A 20,920-nucleotide genomic window follows, 5' to 3' on the forward strand; every position below is an offset into this window, starting at 1 on the left:
TGGATTGAATTACAGTGAGAGTGAGAGATTTGTTTGGATTGAATTACAGTGAGAGTGAGAGATTTGTTTGGATTGAATTACAGTGAGAGTGTGAGATTTGTTTGGATTGAATTACAGTGAGAGTGAGAGATTTGTTTGGATTGAATTACAGTGAGAGTGAGAGATTTGTTTGGATTGAATTACAGTGAGAGTGAGAGATTTGTTTGGATTGAATTACAGTGAGAGTGAGAGATTTGTTTGGATTGAATTGCAGTGAGAGTGAGAGATTTGTTTGGATTGAATTACAGTGAGAGTGAGAGATTTGTTTGGATTGAATTACAGTGAGAGTGAGAGATTTGTTTGGATTGAATTACAGTGAGAGTGAGAGATTTGTTTGGATTGAATTACAGTGAGAGTGAGAGATTTGTTTGGATTGAATTACAGTGAGAGTGAGAGATTTGTTTGGATTGAATTACAGTGAGAGTGAGAGATGTGTTTGGATTGAATTACAATGAGAGTGAGAGATTTGTTTGGATTGAATTGCAGTGAGAGTGAGAGATGTGTTTGGATTGAATTACAATGAGAGTGAGAGATTTGTTTGGATTGAATTACAGTGAGAGTGAGAGATTTGTTTGGATTGAATTACAGTGAGAGTGAGAGATTTGTTTGGATTGAATTACAGTGAGAGTGAGAGATTTGTTTGGATTGAATTACAGTGAGAGTGAGAGATTTGTTTGGATTGAATTACAGTGAGAGTGAGAGATGTGTTTGGATTGAATTACAATGAGAGTGAGAGATTTGTTTGGATTGAATTGCAGTGAGAGTGAGAGATTTGTTTGGATTGAATTACAATGAGAGTGAGAGATTTGTTTGGATTGAATTGCAGTGAGAGTGAGAGATTTGTTTGGATTGAATTACAGTGAGAGTGAGAGATTTGTTTGGATTGAATTACAGTGAGAGGGTGAGATTTGTTTGGATTGAATGACAGTGAGAGGGTGAGATTTGTTTGGATTGAATTACAGTGAGAGGGTGAGATTTGTTTGGATTGAATTACAGTGAGAGGGTGAGATTTGTTTGGATTGAATTACAGTGAGAGGGTGAGATTTGTTTGGATTGAATTACAATGAGAGTGTGAGATTTGTTTGGATTGAATTACAGTGACAGGGTGAGATTTGTTTGGATTGAATTACAGTGAGAGGGTGAGATTTGTTTGGATTGAATTACAGTGAGAGTGAGAGATTTGTTTGGATTGAATTACAGTGAGAGGGTGAGATTTGTTTGGATTGAATTACAGTGTGAGGGTGAGATTTGTTTGGATTGAATTACAGTGAGAGGGTGAGATTTGTTTGGATTGAATTACAGTGAGAGGGTGAGATTTGTTTGGATTGAATTACAGTGAGAGGGTGAGATTTGTTTGGATTGAATTACAGTGAGAGTGAGAGATTTGTTTGGATTGAATTACAGTGAGAGTGAGAGATTTGTTTGGATTGAATTACAGTGAGAGTGAGAGATTTGTTTGGATTGAATTACAGTGAGAGTGAGAGATTTGTTTGGATTGAATTACAGTGAGAGGGTGAGATTTGTTTGGATTGAAAGACAGTGAGAGGGTGAGATTTGTTTGGATTGAATTACAGTGAGAGTGGGAGATTTGTTTGGATTGAATTACAATGAGAGTGAGAGATTTGTTTGGATTGAATTACAATGAGAGTGAGAGATTTGTTTGGATTGAATTACAGTGAGAGTGAGAGATTTGTTTGGATTGAATTACAGTGAGAGTGAGAGATTTGTTTGGATTGAATTACAGTGAGAGTGTGAGATTTGTTTGGATTGAATTACAGTGAGAGTGAGAGATTTGTTTGGATTGAATTACAGTGAGAGTGAGAGATTTGTTTGGATTGAATTACAGTGAGAGTGAGAGATTTGTTTGGATTGAATTACAGTGAGAGTGAGAGATTTGTTTGGATTGAATTGCAGTGAGAGTGAGAGATTTGTTTGGATTGAATTACAGTGAGAGTGAGAGATTTGTTTGGATTGAATTACAGTGAGAGTGAGAGATTTGTTTGGATTGAATTACAGTGAGAGTGAGAGATTTGTTTGGATTGAATTACAGTGAGAGTGAGAGATTTGTTTGGATTGAATTACAGTGAGAGTGAGAGATTTGTTTGGATTGAATTACAGTGAGAGTGAGAGATTTGTTTGGATTGAATTACAGTGAGAGTGAGAGATGTGTTTGGATTGAATTACAATGAGAGTGAGAGATTTGTTTGGATTGAATTGCAGTGAGAGTGAGAGATTTGTTTGGATTGAATTACAATGAGAGTGAGAGATTTGTTTGGATTGAATTGCAGTGAGAGTGAGAGATTTGTTTGGATTGAATTACAGTGAGAGTGAGAGATTTGTTTGGATTGAATTACAGTGAGAGGGTGAGATTTGTTTGGATTGAATGACAGTGAGAGGGTGAGATTTGTTTGGATTGAATTACAGTGAGAGGGTGAGATTTGTTTGGATTGAATTACAGTGAGAGGGTGAGATTTGTTTGGATTGAATTACAGTGAGAGGGTGAGATTTGTTTGGATTGAATTACAGTGAGAGGGTGAGATTTGTTTGGATTGAATTACAATGAGAGTGTGAGATTTGTTTGGATTGAATTACAGTGACAGGGTGAGATTTGTTTGGATTGAATTACAGTGAGAGGGTGAGATTTGTTTGGATTGAATTACAGTGAGAGTGAGAGATTTGTTTGGATTGAATTACAGTGAGAGGGTGAGATTTGTTTGGATTGAATTACAGTGAGAGGGTGAGATTTGTTTGGATTGAATTACAGTGAGAGGGTGAGATTTGTTTGGATTGAATTACAGTGAGAGGGTGAGATTTGTTTGGATTGAATTACAGTGAGAGTGAGAGATTTGTTTGGATTGAATTACAGTGAGAGTGAGAGATTTGTTTGGATTGAATTACAGTGAGAGTGAGAGATTTGTTTGGATTGAATTACAGTGAGAGTGAGAGATTTGTTTGGATTGAATTGCAGTGAGAGTGAGAGATTTGTTTGGATTGAATTACAATGAGAGTGTGAGATTTGTTTGGATTGAATTACAGTGAGAGTGAGAGATGTGTTTGGATTGAATTACAGTGAGAGTGAGAGATTTGTTTGGATTGAATTACAGTGAGAGTGAGAGATTTGTTTGGATTGAATTACAGTGAGAGTGAGAGATTTGTTTGGATTGAATTACAATGAGAGTGAGAGATTTGTTTGGATTGAATTGCAGTGAGAGTGAGAGATTTGTTTGGATTGAATTACAGTGAGAGTGAGAGATTTGTTTGGATTGAATTACAATGAGAGTGAGAGATTTGTTTGGATTGAATTACAGTGAGAGGGTGAGATTTGTTTGGATTGAATTACAGTGAGAGGGTGAGATTTGTTTGGATTGAATTACAGTGAGAGGGTGAGATTTGTTTGGATTGAATTACAGTGAGAGTGAGAGATTTGTTTGGATTGAATTACAGTGAGAGTGAGAGATTTGTTTGGATTGAATTACAGTGAGAGTGAGAGATTTGTTTGGATTGAATTACAGTGAGAGTGAGAGATTTGTTTGGATTGAATTGCAGTGAGAGTGAGAGATTTGTTTGGATTGAATTACAATGAGAGTGTGAGATTTGTTTGGATTGAATTACAGTGAGAGTGAGAGATGTGTTTGGATTGAATTACAGTGAGAGTGAGAGATTTGTTTGGATTGAATTACAGTGAGAGTGAGAGATTTGTTTGGATTGAATTACAGTGAGAGTGAGAGATTTGTTTGGATTGAATTACAATGAGAGTGAGAGATTTGTTTGGATTGAATTGCAGTGAGAGTGAGAGATTTGTTTGGATTGAATTACAGTGAGAGTGAGAGATTTGTTTGGATTGAATTACAATGAGAGTGAGAGATTTGTTTGGATTGAATTACAGTGAGAGTGAGAGATTTGTTTGGATTGAATTACAGTGAGAGTGAGAGATTTGTTTGGATTGAATTACAGTGAGAGTGAGAGATTTGTTTGGATTGAATTACAGTGAGAGTGAGAGATTTGTTTGGATTGAATTACAATGAGAGTGAGAGATGTGTTTGGATTGAATTACAATGAGAGTGAGAGATTTGTTTGGATTGAATTACAGTGAGAGTGAGAGATTTGTTTGGATTGAATTACAGTGAGAGTGAGAGATTTGTTTGGATTGAATTACAATGAGAGTGAGAGATTTGTTTGGATTGAATTGCAGTGAGAGTGAGAGATTTGTTTGGATTGAATTACAGTGAGAGTGAGAGATTTGTTTGGATTGAATTACAATGAGAGTGAGAGATTTGTTTGGATTGAATTGCAGTGAGAGTGAGAGATTTGTTTGGATTGAATTGCAGTGAGAGTGAGAGATTTGTTTGGATTGAATTGCAGTGAGAGTGAGAGATTTGTTTGGATTGAATTACAGTGAGAGTGAGAGATTTGTTTGGATTGAATTACAGTGAGAGTGAGAGATTTGTTTGGATTGAATTACAATGAGAGTGAGAGATTTGTTTGGATTGAATTGCAGTGAGAGTGAGAGATTTGTTTGGATTGAATTACAGTGAGAGTGTGAGATTTGTTTGGATTGAATTACAGTGAGAGTGAGAGATTTGTTTGGATTGAATTACAGTGAGAGTGAGAGATTTGTTTGGATTGAATTGCAGTGAGAGTGAGAGATTTGTTTGGATTGAATTGCAGTGAGAGTGAGAGATTTGTTTGGATTGAATTACAGTGAGAGTGAGAGATTTGTTTGGATTGAAAGACAGTGAGAGTGAGAGATTTGTTTGGATTGAATTACAGTGAGAGTGGGAGATTTGTTTGGATTGAATTACAGTGAGAGTGGGAGATTTGTTTGGATTGAATTACAGTGAGAGTGTGAGATTTGTTTGGATTGAATTACAGTGAGAGTGTGAGATTTGTTTGGATTGAATTACAGTGAGAGGGTGAGATTTGTTTGGATTGAATTACAGTGAGAGGGTGAGATTTGTTTGGATTGAATTACAGTGAGAGTGAGAGATTTGTTTGGATTGAATTACAGTGAGAGTGAGAGATTTGTTTGGATTGAATTACAGTGAGAGTGAGAGATTTGTTTGGATTGAATTGCAGTGAGAGTGAGAGATTTGTTTGGATTGAATTACAATGAGAGTGTGAGATTTGTTTGGATTGAATTACAGTGAGAGTGAGAGATGTGTTTGGATTGAATTACAGTGAGAGTGAGAGATTTGTTTGGATTGAATTACAGTGAGAGTGAGAGATTTGTTTGGATTGAATTACAATGAGAGTGAGAGATTTGTTTGGATTGAATTGCAGTGAGAGTGAGAGATTTGTTTGGATTGAATTGCAGTGAGAGTGAGAGATTTGTTTGGATTGAATTGCAGTGAGAGTGAGAGATTTGTTTGGATTGAATTACAGTGAGAGTGAGAGATTTGTTTGGATTGAATTACAGTGAGAGTGAGAGATTTGTTTGGATTGAATTACAATGAGAGTGAGAGATTTGTTTGGATTGAATTGCAGTGAGAGTGAGAGATTTGTTTGGATTGAATTACAGTGAGAGTGTGAGATTTGTTTGGATTGAATTACAGTGAGAGTGAGAGATTTGTTTGGATTGAATTACAGTGAGAGTGAGAGATGTGTTTGGATTGAATTACAATGAGAGTGAGAGATTTGTTTGGATTGAATTGCAGTGAGAGTGAGAGATTTGTTTGGATTGAATTACAGTGAGAGTGAGAGATTTGTTTGGATTGAAAGACAGTGAGAGTGAGAGATTTGTTTGGATTGAATTACAGTGAGAGTGGGAGATTTGTTTGGATTGAATTACAGTGAGAGTGGGAGATTTGTTTGGATTGAATTACAGTGAGAGTGTGAGATTTGTTTGGATTGAATTACAGTGAGAGTGTGAGATTTGTTTGGATTGAATTACAGTGAGAGTGAGAGATTTGTTTGGATTGAATTACAGTGAGAGTGTGAGATTTGTTTGGATTGAATTACAGTGAGAGGGTGACATTTGTTTGGATTGAATTACAGTGAGAGTGTGAGATTTGTTTGGATTGAATTACAGTGAGAGTGAGAGATTTGTTTGGATTGAATTACAGTGAGAGTGTGAGATTTGTTTGGATTGAATTACAGTGAGAGTGTGAGATTTGTTTGGATTGAATTACAGTGAGAGTGAGAGATTTGTTTGGATTGAATTACAGTGAGAGTGAGAGATGTGTTTGGATTGAATTACAATGAGAGTGAGAGATTTGTTTGGATTGAATTACAGTGAGAGTGTGAGATTTGTTTGGATTGAATTACAGTGAGAGTGTGAGATTTGTTTGGATTGAATTACAGTGAGAGTGAGAGATGTGTTTGGATTGAATTACAGTGAGAGTGAGAGATGTGTTTGGATTGAATTACAGTGAGAGTGTGAGATTTGTTTGGATTGAATTACAGTGAGAGTGTGAGATTTGTTTGGATTGAATTACAGTGAGAGTGAGAGATGTGTTTGGATTGAATTACAGTGAGAGTGAGAGATGTGTTTGGATTGAATTACAGTGAGAGTGAGAGATTTGTTTGGATTGAATTACAGTGAGAGGGTGAGATTTGTTTGGATTGAATTACAGTGAGAGTGAGAGATTTGTTTGGATTGAATTACAGTGAGAGGGTGAGATTTGTTTGGATTGAATTACAGTGAGAGTGAGAGATGTGTTTGGATTGAATTACAGTGAGAGTGAGAGATTTGTTTGGATTGAATTACAGTGAGAGTGAGAGATGTGTTTGGATTGAATTACAGTGAGAGGGTGAGATTTGTTTGGATTGAATTACAGTGAGAGGGTGAGATGTGTTTGGATTGAATTACAGTGAGAGTGAGAGATGTGTTTGGATTGAATTACAGTGAGAGGGTGAGATTTGTTTGGATTGAATTACAGTGAGAGGGTGAGATTTGTTTGGATTGAATTACAGTGAGAGTGAGAGATTTGTTTGGATTGAATTACAGTGAGAGGGTGAGATTTGTTTGGATTGAATTACAGTGAGAGGGTGAGATTTGTTTGGATTGAATTACAGTGAGAGTGAGAGATGTGTTTGGATTGAATTACAGTGAGAGTGAGAGATGTGTTTGGATTGAATTACAGTGAGAGTGAGAGATTTGTTTGGATTGAATTACAGTGAGAGTGAGAGATGTGTTTGGATTGAATTACAGTGAGAGTGAGAGATTTGTTTGGATTGAATTACAGTGAGAGTGAGAGATTTGTTTGGATTGAATTACAGTGAGAGTGAGAGATGTGTTTGGATTGAATTACAGTGAGAGTGAGAGATGTGTTTGGATTGAATTACAGTGAGAGTGAGAGATTTGTTTGGATTGAATTACAGTGAGAGTGAGAGATGTGTTTGGATTGAATTACAGTGAGAGTGAGAGATTTGTTTGGATTGAATTACAGTGAGAGTGAGAGATGTGTTTGGATTGAATTACAGTGAGAGTGAGAGATTTGTTTGGATTGAATTACAGTGAGAGTGGGAGATTTGTTTGGATTGAATTACAGTGAGAGTGTGAGATTTGTTTGGATTGAATTACAGTGAGAGTGAGAGATTTGTTTGGATTGAAAGACAGTGAGAGTGGGAGATTTGTTTGGATTGAATTACAGTGAGAGTGAGAGATTTGTTTGGATTGAATTACAGTGAGAGTGAGAGATTTGTTTGGATTGAATTACAGTGAGAGTGTGAGATTTGTTTGGATTGAATTACAGTGAGAGTGTGAGATTTGTTTGGATTGAAAGACAGTGAGAGTGAGAGATTTGTTTGGATTGAATTACAGTGAGAGGGTGAGATTTGTTTGGATTGAATTACAGTGAGAGTGAGAGATTTGTTTGGATTGAATTACAGTGAGAGTGAGAGATTTGTTTGGATTGAATTACAATGAGAGTGAGAGATTTGTTTGGATTGAATTACAGTGAGAGTGAGAGATTTGTTTGGATTGAATTACAGTGAGAGTGTGAGATTTGTTTGGATTGAATTACAGTGAGAGTGAGAGATTTGTTTGGATTGAATTACAGTGAGAGTGAGAGATTTGTTTGGATTGAAAGACAGTGAGAGTGAGAGATTTGTTTGGATTGAATTACAGTGAGAGTGAGAGATTTGTTTGGATTGAATTACAGTGAGAGTGAGAGATTTGTTTGGATTGAAAGACAGTGAGAGTGAGAGATTTGTTTGGATTGAATTACAGTGAGAGTGAGAGATTTGTTTGGATTGAAAGACAGTGAGAGTGAGAGATTTGTTTGGATTGAATTACAGTGAGAGTGAGAGATTTGTTTGGATTGAATTACAGTGAGAGTGAGAGATTTGTTTGGATTGAATTACAGTGAGAGTGAGAGATTTGTTTGGATTGAATTACAGTGAGAGTGTGAGATTTGTTTGGATTGAATTACAGTGAGAGTGTGAGATTTGTTTGGATTGAAAGACAGTGAGAGTGAGAGATTTGTTTGGATTGAATTACAGTGAGAGTGGGAGATTTGTTTGGATTGAATTACAGTGAGAGTGTGAGATTTGTTTGGATTGAATTGCAGTGAGAGTGAGAGATTTGTTTGGATTGAATTACAGTGAGAGTGAGAGATTTGTTTGGATTGAAAGACAGTGAGAGTGTGAGATTTGTTTGGATTGAATTGCAGTGAGAGTGAGAGATTTGTTTGGATTGAATTACAGTGAGAGTGGGAGATTTGTTTGGATTGAATTACAGTGAGAGTGTGAGATTTGTTTGGATTGAATTACAGTGAGAGTGAGAGATTTGTTTGGATTGAATTGCAGTGAGAGTGGGAGATTTGTTTGGATTGAATTGCAGTGAGAGTGAGAGATTTGTTTGGATTGAATTACAGTGAGAGTGAGAGATTTGTTTGGATTGAATTACAGTGAGAGGGTGAGATTTGTTTGGATTGAATTACAGTGAGAGGGTGAGATTTGTTTGGATTGAATTACAGTGAGAGTGTGAGATTTGTTTGGATTGAATTACAGTGAGAGGGTGAGATTTGTTTGGATTGAATTACAGTGAGAGTGTGAGATTTGTTTGGATTGAATTACAGTGAGAGGGTGAGATTTGTTTGGATTGAAAGACAGTGAGAGTGAGAGATTTGTTTGGATTGAATTACAGTGAGAGGGTGAGATTTGTTTGGATTGAATTACAGTGAGAGGGTGAGATTTGTTTGGATTGAAAGACAGTGAGAGTGAGAGATTTGTTTGGATTGAATTACAGTGAGAGTGTGAGATTTGTTTGGATTGAATTACAGTGAGAGTGTGAGATTTGTTTGGATTGAATTACAGTGAGAGGGTGAGATTTGTTTGGATTGAATTACAGTGAGAGGGTGAGATTTGTTTGGATTGAATTACAGTGAGAGTGTGAGATTTGTTTGGATTGAATTACAGTGAGAGGGTGAGATTTGTTTGGATTGAATTACAGTGAGAGGGTGAGATTTGTTTGGATTGAATTACATTGAGAGTGTGAGATTTGTTTGGATTGAATTACAGTGAGAGGGTGAGATTTGTTTGGATTGAAAGACAGTGAGAGGGTGAGATTTGTTTGGATTGAATTACAGTGAGAGGGTGAGATTTGTTTGGATTGAATTACAATGAGAGTGAGAGATTTGTTTGGATTGAAAGACAGTGAGAGTGAGAGATTTGTTTGGATTGAAAGACAGTGAGAGGGTGACATTTGTTTGGATTGAATTACAGTGAGAGGGTGAGATTTGTTTGGATTGAATTACAGTGAGAGTGAGAGATTTGTTTGGATTGAATTACAGTGAGAGTGAGAGATTTGTTTGGATTGAATTACAGTGAGAGGGAGAGATTTGTTTGGATTGAAAGACAGTGAGAGGGTGAGATTTGTTTGGATTGAATTACAGTGAGAGGGTGAGATTTGTTTGGATTGAATTACAGTGAGAGTGAGAGATTTGTTTGGATTGAATTACAGTGAGAGTGAGAGATTTGTTTGGATTGAAAGACAGTGAGAGGGTGAGATTTGTTTGGATTGAATTACAGTGAGAGGGTGAGATTTGTTTGGATTGAATTACAGTGAGAGTGAGAGATTTGTTTGGATTGAATTACAGTGAGAGGGTGAGATTTGTTTGGATTGAATTACAGTGAGAGTGAGAGATTTGTTTGGATTGAATTACAGTGAGAGTGAGAGATTTGTTTGGATTGAAAGACAGTGAGAGGGTGAGATTTGTTTGGATTGAAAGACAGTGAGAGTGAGAGATTTGTTTGGATTGAATTACAGTGAGAGTGAGAGATTTGTTTGGATTGAATTACAATGAGAGTGAGAGATTTGTTTGGATTGAATTACAGTGAGAGTGAGAGATTTGTTTGGATTGAATTACAGTGAGAGTGAGAGATTTGTTTGGATTGAATTACAGTGAGAGTGAGAGATTTGTTTGGATTGAATTACAGTGAGAGTGAGAGATTTGTTTGGATTGAATTACAGTGAGAGTGAGAGATTTGTTTGGATTGAATTACAGTGAGAGTGAGAGATTTGTTTGGATTGAATTGCAGTGAGAGTGAGAGATTTGTTTGGATTGAATTACAATGAGAGTGAGAGATTTGTTTGGATTGAATTGCAGTGAGAGTGAGAGATTTGTTTGGATTGAATTACAATGAGAGTGAGAGATTTGTTTGGATTGAATTACAGTGAGAGTGAGAGATTTGTTTGGATTGAAAGACAGTGAGAGTGAGAGATTTGTTTGGATTGAATTACAGTGAGAGTGAGAGATTTGTTTGGATTGAATTACAGTGAGAGTGAGAGATTTGTTTGGATTGAAAGACAGTGAGAGTGAGAGATTTGTTTGGATTGAATTACAGTGAGAGGGTGAGATTTGTTTGGATTGAATTACAGTGAGAGTGTGAGATTTGTTTGGATTGAATTACAGTGAGAGTGTGAGATTTGTTTGGATTGAATTACAGTGAGAGTGTGAGATTTGTTTGGATTGAATTACAGTGAGAGTGAGAGATGTGTTTGGATTGAATTACAATGAGAGTGAGAGATGTGTTTGGATTGAATTACAGTGAGAGTGAGAGATGTGTTTGGATTGAATTACAGTGAGAGTGAGAGATTTGTTTGGATTGAATTACAGTGAGAGTGTGAGATTTGTTTGGATTGAATTACAGTGAGAGTGAGAGATTTGTTTGGATTGAATTACAATGAGAGTGAGAGATGTGTTTGGATTGAATTACAATGAGAGTGAGAGATTTGTTTGGATTGAATTGCAGTGAGAGTGAGAGATTTGTTTGGATTGAATTACAGTGAGAGTGAGAGATTTGTTTGGATTGAATTACAGTGAGAGTGAGAGATTTGTTTGGATTGAATTACAGTGAGAGTGAGAGATTTGTTTGGATTGAAAGACAGTGAGAGTGAGAGATTTGTTTGGATTGAATTACAGTGAGAGGGTGAGATTTGTTTGGATTGAATTACAGTGAGAGTGTGAGATTTGTTTGGATTGAATTACAGTGAGAGTGTGAGATTTGTTTGGATTGAATTACAGTGAGAGTGAGAGATTTGTTTGGATTGAATTACAATGAGAGTGAGAGATGTGTTTGGATTGAATTACAGTGAGAGTGAGAGATGTGTTTGGATTGAATTACAGTGAGAGTGAGAGATTTGTTTGGATTGAATTACAGTGAGAGGGTGAGATTTGTTTGGATTGAATTACAGTGAGAGGGTGAGATTTGTTTGGATTGAATTACAGTGAGAGGGTGAGATTTGTTTGGATTGAATTACAGTGAGAGGGTGAGATTTGTTTGGATTGAATTACAGTGAGAGTGTGAGATTTGTTTGGATTGAATTACAGTGAGAGTGAGAGATTTGTTTGGATTGAATTACAGTGAGAGTGTGAGATTTGTTTGGATTGAATTACAGTGAGAGTGAGAGATTTGTTTGGATTGAATTACAGTGAGAGTGAGAGATTTGTTTGGATTGAAAGACAGTGAGAGTGTGAGATTTGTTTGGATTGAATTACAGTGAGAGTGTGAGATTTGTTTGGATTGAATTACAGTGAGAGGGTGAGATTTGTTTGGATTGAATTACAGTGAGAGGGTGAGATTTGTTTGGATTGAATTACAGTGAGAGTGAGAGATTTGTTTGGATTGAATTACAGTGAGAGTGAGAGATTTGTTTGGATTGAATTACAGTGAGAGTGAGAGATTTGTTTGGATTGAATTACAGTGAGAGGGTGAGATTTGTTTGGATTGAATTACAGTGAGAGGGTGAGATTTGTTTGGATTGAATTACAGTGAGAGTGAGAGATTTGTTTGGATTGAAAGACAGTGAGAGGGTGAGATTTGTTTGGATTGAATTACAGTGAGAGTGAGAGATTTGTTTGGATTGAAAGACAGTGAGAGGGTGAGATTTGTTTGGATTGAATTACAGTGAGAGGGTGAGATTTGTTTGGATTGAATTACAGTGAGAGGGTGAGATTTGTTTGGATTGAATTACAGTGAGAGTGAGAGATTTGTTTGGATTGAATTACAGTGAGAGGGTGAGATTTGTTTGGATTGAATTACAGTGAGAGTGAGAGATTTGTTTGGATTGAATTACAGTGAGAGGGTGAGATTTGTTTGGATTGAATTACAGTGAGAGTGAGAGATTTGTTTGGATTGAAAGACAGTGAGAGGGTGAGATTTGTTTGGATTGAATTACAGTGAGAGTGAGAGATTTGTTTGGATTGAAAGACAGTGAGAGGGTGAGATTTGTTTGGATTGAATTACAGTGAGAGGGTGAGATTTGTTTGGATTGAAAGACAGTGAGAGGGTGAGATTTGTTTGGATTGAATTACAGTGAGAGTGGGAGATTTGTTTGGATTGAATTACAATGAGAGTGAGAGATTTGTTTGGATTGAATTACAATGAGAGTGAGAGATTTGTTTGGATTGAATTACAATGAGAGTGAGAGATTTGTTTGGATTGAATTACAGTGAGAGTGAGAGATTTGTTTGGATTGAATTACAGTGAGAGTGAGAGATTTGTTTGGATTGAATTACAGTGAGAGTGAGAGATTTGTTTGGATTGAATTACAGTGAGAGTGTGAGATTTGTTTGGATTGAATTACAGTGAGAGTGAGAGATTTGTTTGGATTGAATTACAGTGAGAGTGAGAGATTTGTTTGGATTGAATTACAGTGAGAGTGAGAGATTTGTTTGGATTGAATTACAGTGAGAGTGAGAGATTTGTTTGGATTGAATTGCAGTGAGAGTGAGAGATTTGTTTGGATTGAATTACAGTGAGAGTGAGAGATTTGTTTGGATTGAATTACAGTGAGAGTGAGAGATTTGTTTGGATTGAATTACAGTGAGAGTGAGAGATGTGTTTGGATTGAATTACAATGAGAGTGAGAGATTTGTTTGGATTGAATTGCAGTGAGAGTGAGAGATGTGTTTGGATTGAATTACAATGAGAGTGAGAGATTTGTTTGGATTGAATTACAGTGAGAGTGAGAGATTTGTTTGGATTGAATTACAGTGAGAGTGAGAGATTTGTTTGGATTGAATTACAGTGAGAGTGAGAGATTTGTTTGGATTGAATTACAGTGAGAGTGAGAGATTTGTTTGGATTGAATTACAGTGAGAGTGAGAGATTTGTTTGGATTGAATTACAGTGAGAGTGAGAGATGTGTTTGGATTGAATTACAATGAGAGTGAGAGATTTGTTTGGATTGAATTGCAGTGAGAGTGAGAGATTTGTTTGGATTGAATTACAATGAGAGTGAGAGATTTGTTTGGATTGAATTGCAGTGAGAGTGAGAGATTTGTTTGGATTGAATTACAGTGAGAGTGAGAGATTTGTTTGGATTGAATTACAGTGAGAGGGTGAGATTTGTTTGGATTGAATGACAGTGAGAGGGTGAGATTTGTTTGGATTGAATTACAGTGAGAGGGTGAGATTTGTTTGGATTGAATTACAGTGAGAGGGTGAGATTTGTTTGGATTGAATTACAGTGAGAGGGTGAGATTTGTTTGGATTGAATTACAATGAGAGTGTGAGATTTGTTTGGATTGAATTACAGTGACAGGGTGAGATTTGTTTGGATTGAATTACAGTGAGAGGGTGAGATTTGTTTGGATTGAATTACAGTGAGAGTGAGAGATTTGTTTGGATTGAATTACAGTGAGAGGGTGAGATTTGTTTGGATTGAATTACAGTGTGAGGGTGAGATTTGTTTGGATTGAATTACAGTGAGAGGGTGAGATTTGTTTGGATTGAATTACAGTGAGAGGGTGAGATTTGTTTGGATTGAATTACAGTGAGAGGGTGAGATTTGTTTGGATTGAATTACAGTGAGAGTGAGAGATTTGTTTGGATTGAATTACAGTGAGAGTGAGAGATTTGTTTGGATTGAATTACAGTGAGAGTGAGAGATTTGTTTGGATTGAATTACAGTGAGAGTGAGAGATTTGTTTGGATTGAATTACAGTGAGAGGGTGAGATTTGTTTGGATTGAAAGACAGTGAGAGGGTGAGATTTGTTTGGATTGAATTACAGTGAGAGTGGGAGATTTGTTTGGATTGAATTACAATGAGAGTGAGAGATTTGTTTGGATTGAATTACAATGAGAGTGAGAGATTTGTTTGGATTGAATTACAGTGAGAGTGAGAGATTTGTTTGGATTGAATTACAGTGAGAGTGAGAGATTTGTTTGGATTGAATTACAATGAGAGTGAGAGATTTGTTTGGATTGAATTACAGTGAGAGTGAGAGATTTGTTTGGATTGAATTACAGTGAGAGTGTGAGATTTGTTTGGATTGAATTACAGTGAGAGTGAGAGATTTGTTTGGATTGAATTACAGTGAGAGTGAGAGATTTGTTTGGATTGAATTACAGTGAGAGTGAGAGATTTGTTTGGATTGAATTACAGTGAGAGTGAGAGATTTGTTTGGATTGAATTGCAGTGAGAGTGAGAGATTTGTTTGGATTGAATTACAGTGAGAGTGAGAGATTTGTTTGGATTGAATTACAGTGAGAGTGAGAGATTTGTTTGGATTGAATTACAGTGAGAGTGAGAGATTTGTTTGGATTGAATTACAGTGAGAGTGAGAGATTTGTTTGGATTGAATTACAGTGAGAGTGAGAGATTTGTTTGGATTGAATTACAGTGAGAGTGAGAGATTTGTTTGGATTGAATTACAGTGAGAGTGAGAGATGTGTTTGGATTGAATTACAATGAGAGTGAGAGATTTGTTTGGATTGAATTGCAGTGAGAGTGAGAGATTTGTTTGGATTGAATTACAATGAGAGTGAGAGATTTGTTTGGATTGAATTGCAGTGAGAGTGAGAGATTTGTTTGGATTGAATTACAGTGAGAGTGAGAGATTTGTTTGGATTGAATTACAGTGAGAGGGTGAGATTTGTTTGGATTGAATGACAGTGAGAGGGTGAGATTTGTTTGGATTGAATTACAGTGAGAGGGTGAGATTTGTTTGGATTGAATTACAGTGAGAGGGTGAGATTTGTTTGGATTGAATTACAGTGAGAGGGTGAGATTTGTTTGGATTGAATTACAGTGAGAGGGTGAGATTTGTTTGGATTGAATTACAATGAGAGTGTGAGATTTGTTTGGATTGAATTACAGTGACAGGGTGAGATTTGTTTGGATTGAATTACAGTGAGAGGGTGAGATTTGTTTGGATTGAATTACAGTGAGAGTGAGAGATTTGTTTGGATTGAATTACAGTGAGAGGGTGAGATTTGTTTGGATTGAATTACAGTGAGAGGGTGAGATTTGTTTGGATTGAATTACAGTGAGAGGGTGAGATTTGTTTGGATTGAATTACAGTGAGAGGGTGAGATTTGTTTGGATTGAATTACAGTGAGAGTGAGAGATTTGTTTGGATTGAATTACAGTGAGAGTGAGAGATTTGTTTGGATTGAATTACAGTGAGAGTGAGAGATTTGTTTGGATTGAATTACAGTGAGAGTGAGAGATTTGTTTGGATTGAATTGCAGTGAGAGTGAGAGATTTGTTTGGATTGAATTACAATGAGAGTGTGAGATTTGTTTGGATTGAATTACAGTGAGAGTGAGAGATGTGTTTGGATTGAATTACAGTGAGAGTGAGAGATTTGTTTGGATTGAATTACAGTGAGAGTGAGAGATTTGTTTGGATTGAATTACAATGAGAGTGAGAGATTTGTTTGGATTGAATTACAGTGAGAGTGAGAGATTTGTTTGGATTGAATTACAGTGAGAGTGAGAGATTTGTTTGGATTGAATTACAATGAGAGTGAGAGATTTGTTTGGATTGAAAGACAGTGAGAGTGTGAGATTTGTTTGGATTGAATTACAGTGAGAGTGAGAGATTTGTTTGGATTGAAAGACAGTGAGAGTGAGAGATTTGTTTGGATTGAATTACAGTGAGAGGGTGAGATTTGTTTGGATTGAATTACAGTGAGAGTGAGAGATTTGTTTGGATTGAATTACAGTGAGAGGGTGAGATTTGTTTGGATTGAATTACAGTGAGAGTGGGAGATTTGTTTGGATTGAATTACAGTGAGAGTGTGAGATTTGTTTGGATTGAATTACAGTGAGTGTGAGAGATTTGTTTGGATTGAATTACAGTGAGAGATGCTGTAGAAGCCATTGCTCCCACGGAAACGCCATTATAGCCGGCGAAGCCGGTGTTGTGAATGAACGCGTATGTATTATGTTGAAAAGCCAGATTTTTCTGGGTCCCTTGAGAATTTCGAAGCTTTGACGCACCAATTCGCTCAATGGAGGCCGCCATTTTGCAGATGCGTTAGTATGCATAAACAATTGCGAAAACGTTCAATAGGAGTTTGTTTCACCCGTCTTTTTTTGATTCACAATCCTATGCACCTCTAATTTGTAATTAAAATACTTTAAGACCAACCTCGTTCCCCGGGCCCACACGGGCCCTGGTTATCTTCAACGAAAATCGTTACCAAACACCGGAACCAATGAGATTCGAGCATTTGAAAAAATATTTCAAACAAGTACAAAAAGTTTTAATTAAAACAAAAGCCGCGTCGATGTTACACAATGCCTAGATGCAGCTGTGCCTATAACGTCGATGTTATAGGCACAGGACATTCCTATTGATTCAATTACTTGATGTTATTTTTGTGCAAAGTGAAAATATATCTCGGCAATTTCCCGTATGTGGCGACACGTGAACGAAGCTATGCTCCTCTCTCCACATTATTGTGACGACGTATAAATTAAATATTTCATCGTGACGATTGTCATCAAATGGACGAATTTTTAATATATCTCGGCATTTTCCCGTCTGTTATTTCGGGCGGTGTATGACTGACCATGCTGCGATTTAAAAAAAATATATCTCGATGGACTTGAAGTTACAGGCCTTTGAGAATTCATTTCGTTCTATAAAGGGCAACTTTCATCGGATTTTCTTCCCGTTTTTTTTCAACCGAGTCTAAAACTATGTTAGCGACTGTGAAAGATGAAATGATATATCGAATTTGATTTGAAATAAAACTGTGTGAGAGAGGAAGACACCACGGGCCTACAAAACAGGCCTCAAAGATATGCGAGTTAATAAAATGGTGGATATTTGTTTATATGAGGCCTCTCCCAGAATGGGTGGAGCTATGGTTCCCAGAATGGGTGGAGCTTTGAGGTTTTGTCTTCTCTGCAAGAACAAGAAGAAGAAGAACAAGAAGAAGAACAACAACAACAGCAGAGGGCACTCTATGAGCAGCGTGTGCGACGCGGCTAAAAAGCTTATTCCCGCGTTTCGGAGGATGAAAACGGCGTCAAATATTCTAAAATTGACGAAGAATTATTTTTTAGAAATCTCACGGCCATAGGGGATAGTTTTTCACGGCCAGAAATATCCGAGGTTGAGACGGAATTCACCGAATTAATCAAGACGGAAATTTTATAAATTTTAATGTCATCCAGAATGCAAATGGTGTCATTTTGAACTAGGTACGGTACCTACCACATATCTACTGCCAACTACCTAACCTACTGATGCCATCGTGATGGGTAAAATAGTGGCAAGAGGCTTTGGCTTTGCGGCTTTGCAGTCGGTACTAGTAGCTATAAGCTATTTATACACGTTATCACTGCAGGAAAAACGCCTTGGGGGAAGCGGGGCATTATTAGCATTAACATTGTTTTGTAATAACATTAACAATATGCGATTATCATTAATTTTGTTATTAAAAGCGTCTTTGGAAAAACGCCACGATAAATCTTCTTCTTTGGACAAACGCCACGATAAAGCTAATTTAACATTTATATACACCTCAATATGCAACCCGTTTATGGCAATCGGCTGGGAAAACCCGCTCCGGGGAGAAAACCCCCTTGGGGAGAGGGAAAAATGAATGTGCTCCAACCTTCATTATGTAACCCATGGTCATCCTGTCAAGTTTGGTTGAGATTGGATAAGTAAGGACGGAATGTATTGGCGTCAAAAATTCATCAGACAGACGGACAGCTACAAATGGCGTATTTTAGTATGATTGTGATGTGAACAGTTGGGTAAGTGATCCTCTTAGTACATGAACCATTGATATCTACACTGTCTTCTGTGGAAACCATGGGTAGATTCAAGAAGATAAAGGCTGGGGAGGTAGAGGTAGGTGGTGTAGGTACAACGGCCTTAAGTCGAGAAAGGCCGTGAACCCCAGCATTCGGGAGATGCAAGAATGAACAACAGTAAAAGTTTTTATCACTTTATGAAAAGGCACACGCAGGCTCTGGGATGCCTAACCACATCAAAGTGCCATGGCATGGCCGAACCTTTCAGGAGAGAAGTTTTAGCCATAACGGGACACATCAGCGACTGTACCCAGCCACCAATCTCAAATTGGGCCTTTTCATTGGGATTTTCAAAGCAAGCAAACAATAAGCCAATTTCACAGCCCAGCAAGCATAAGGTAAAAGCATGCCCGGGAAACATTCCTGATGTGACTGTTTCTTCCCCTTTCTGCCAAATTACCGGCAATCCGACATTAGGCCGACGTGCGCCCCAGACACCTGCTTTCTGGTGCCTCGGTGCAATCTATTTGGCCGAAAGAAAGGAAGATCTCTCATTTCTAACGACTAAGCTCATTTATACAATAAATCGCCATGGAACAACGCACACAAGCTTATTTCACGTTATTGATAACCCGGAATGTTTTTGTAACTCCTCCAGCATAAAATGTGTTTTCATCTCTGCTGGAACAATTTGCATGAAGATCAGCTACAATAATGCAATAATGTTTATGCATGATTCTTCCTGCTTCTCTTTGCTCATTAGCACTTTCATGAAATTTAATTGGTCCTATTGCACCCCCGAAGTTGTCTCATTATGAGATTCCTGGGAAACATCAGATGTGACGGTTTGTACAAGACATCTAAAGGCAGCCATTTTTGGTTCGCGAGTTATCAAATGACCACTATATTCGTCATGTGTGTGCATCTGTCTGTGTGTGTGTCTGTGTGTCTGTCTGTCCGCAGCATAACTACCCGATGATATCATCCGATCTTGATGAAACTTGGGTGAGAGGTTGATATCATGATCTAGTTGTGTCCTGCCGAGAGTGGGCGTATTGCGCCCATTGTGGGCGGAGCCACGCCCGAAAAAGATGTATTTTTAGGGGGTAATCGAGTCCAAGCTACATCTCCTCCGAGGGAGTTGGTGGAATCTGACGGGGGTTTCGGTATTTGGTTAGGCCAATGTCATGTGTCTAGCCCCACCGAGCTCGATGTTTCATTTTCGCCCCAAGGTCAAGGTCACAAGGTCACGAAATTTAGAAAAGTCAATTTTTGATGGTTTTATTACATTGTTCGCTTCCTGATAGGGTGAAATGTCGTACATGATCTTATATTATCACATACATCATGAAATACAAGTTTTCCAACAAATTTCAAGAATCTTTGACCTTTGACCTTTGAAGGTCACAAAGGTCAAATTTTCAAAGTTGTCGGAATCGAACCGAATTTTCGGTATTGTGTAGCGAACTAACCTCATAACTGATTATACATTATTTTCTATCTCATTTCAAGGTCAGTAACCTTCGTTTTGACATTTCAAGGTCACAAAGGTCAAATTTGTCGGAATTTAACCGAATTTTCGGTATTGTGTGGCTAACTAGTCTCATAACAGAGAATACATTCCTATTTATATATTTTCAATATCGGTTTTGACCTTTGTCATTGAATACCGCTCGCTCGTGAACCATCGTCGTCTCCTGACTTGTGCACTGACCCACGAGTTATTTAGTTGGGAAAATAGAAATACATGAGGATTATCGGATTGTGGTCTTAACGGCAGAAAACATTGTGAGCTCAAACACTCTTCAAAGTTAATTACATTAAGTTCTCCAAAGAATGAAGTTCACTTCGGATTAACTTTTGATTTTTTCTTAACTTTGAAGTCCGAAATCTCTTTTATTTTTTCTTAACTTTGAAGTCCGAAATCTCTTTTGGATTTTTTCTTAACTTTGAAGTTCGAAATAGAAGAAGAACCACCTTTGGAGGTCATTTTTCCCCACAGAGCAGGGGTTGGCCTTTTTCAGGCACCGTGTTCCCCTTTTTGAAGCAATGTTTTACGGCCGGATGTCCTTCCTGCCGCCAACACTGTTCGTCGCCTCTTGCGACACACAGGGAATTACCAGTGAACTGGTTCGCGATTTGCCGACCTCAGAAGGATGACAGGCTGAGTCGACCCCCCTGGTGTTAATTCAGCGATCGACCGGGATTCGAACCCAGGGTCCGAGGATCCCAACCCTGCACCCTCACCGCTAAGCCATCACTTTAAAGTTCGAAATTTCTTGAAATGTTCCCTCTCCTCCCAGTCTATATCTTGCTTCCTCTTGTAATACAGAATCTTTCTTTTCAACTCAATCTATTATTCGTTCTTCTTTCTGCAAGTAGTTTAGCTCTGTCCATATATTGAAGACGTCGGCTAATCAAAAGCAGACAAAA

The sequence above is a fragment of the Myxine glutinosa genome, chromosome 13, assembly GCF_964187855.1.
Source record: "Myxine glutinosa chromosome 13, kmMyxGlut1.1, whole genome shotgun sequence".
Classification (NCBI taxonomy): Eukaryota; Metazoa; Chordata; class Myxini; order Myxiniformes; family Myxinidae; genus Myxine; species Myxine glutinosa.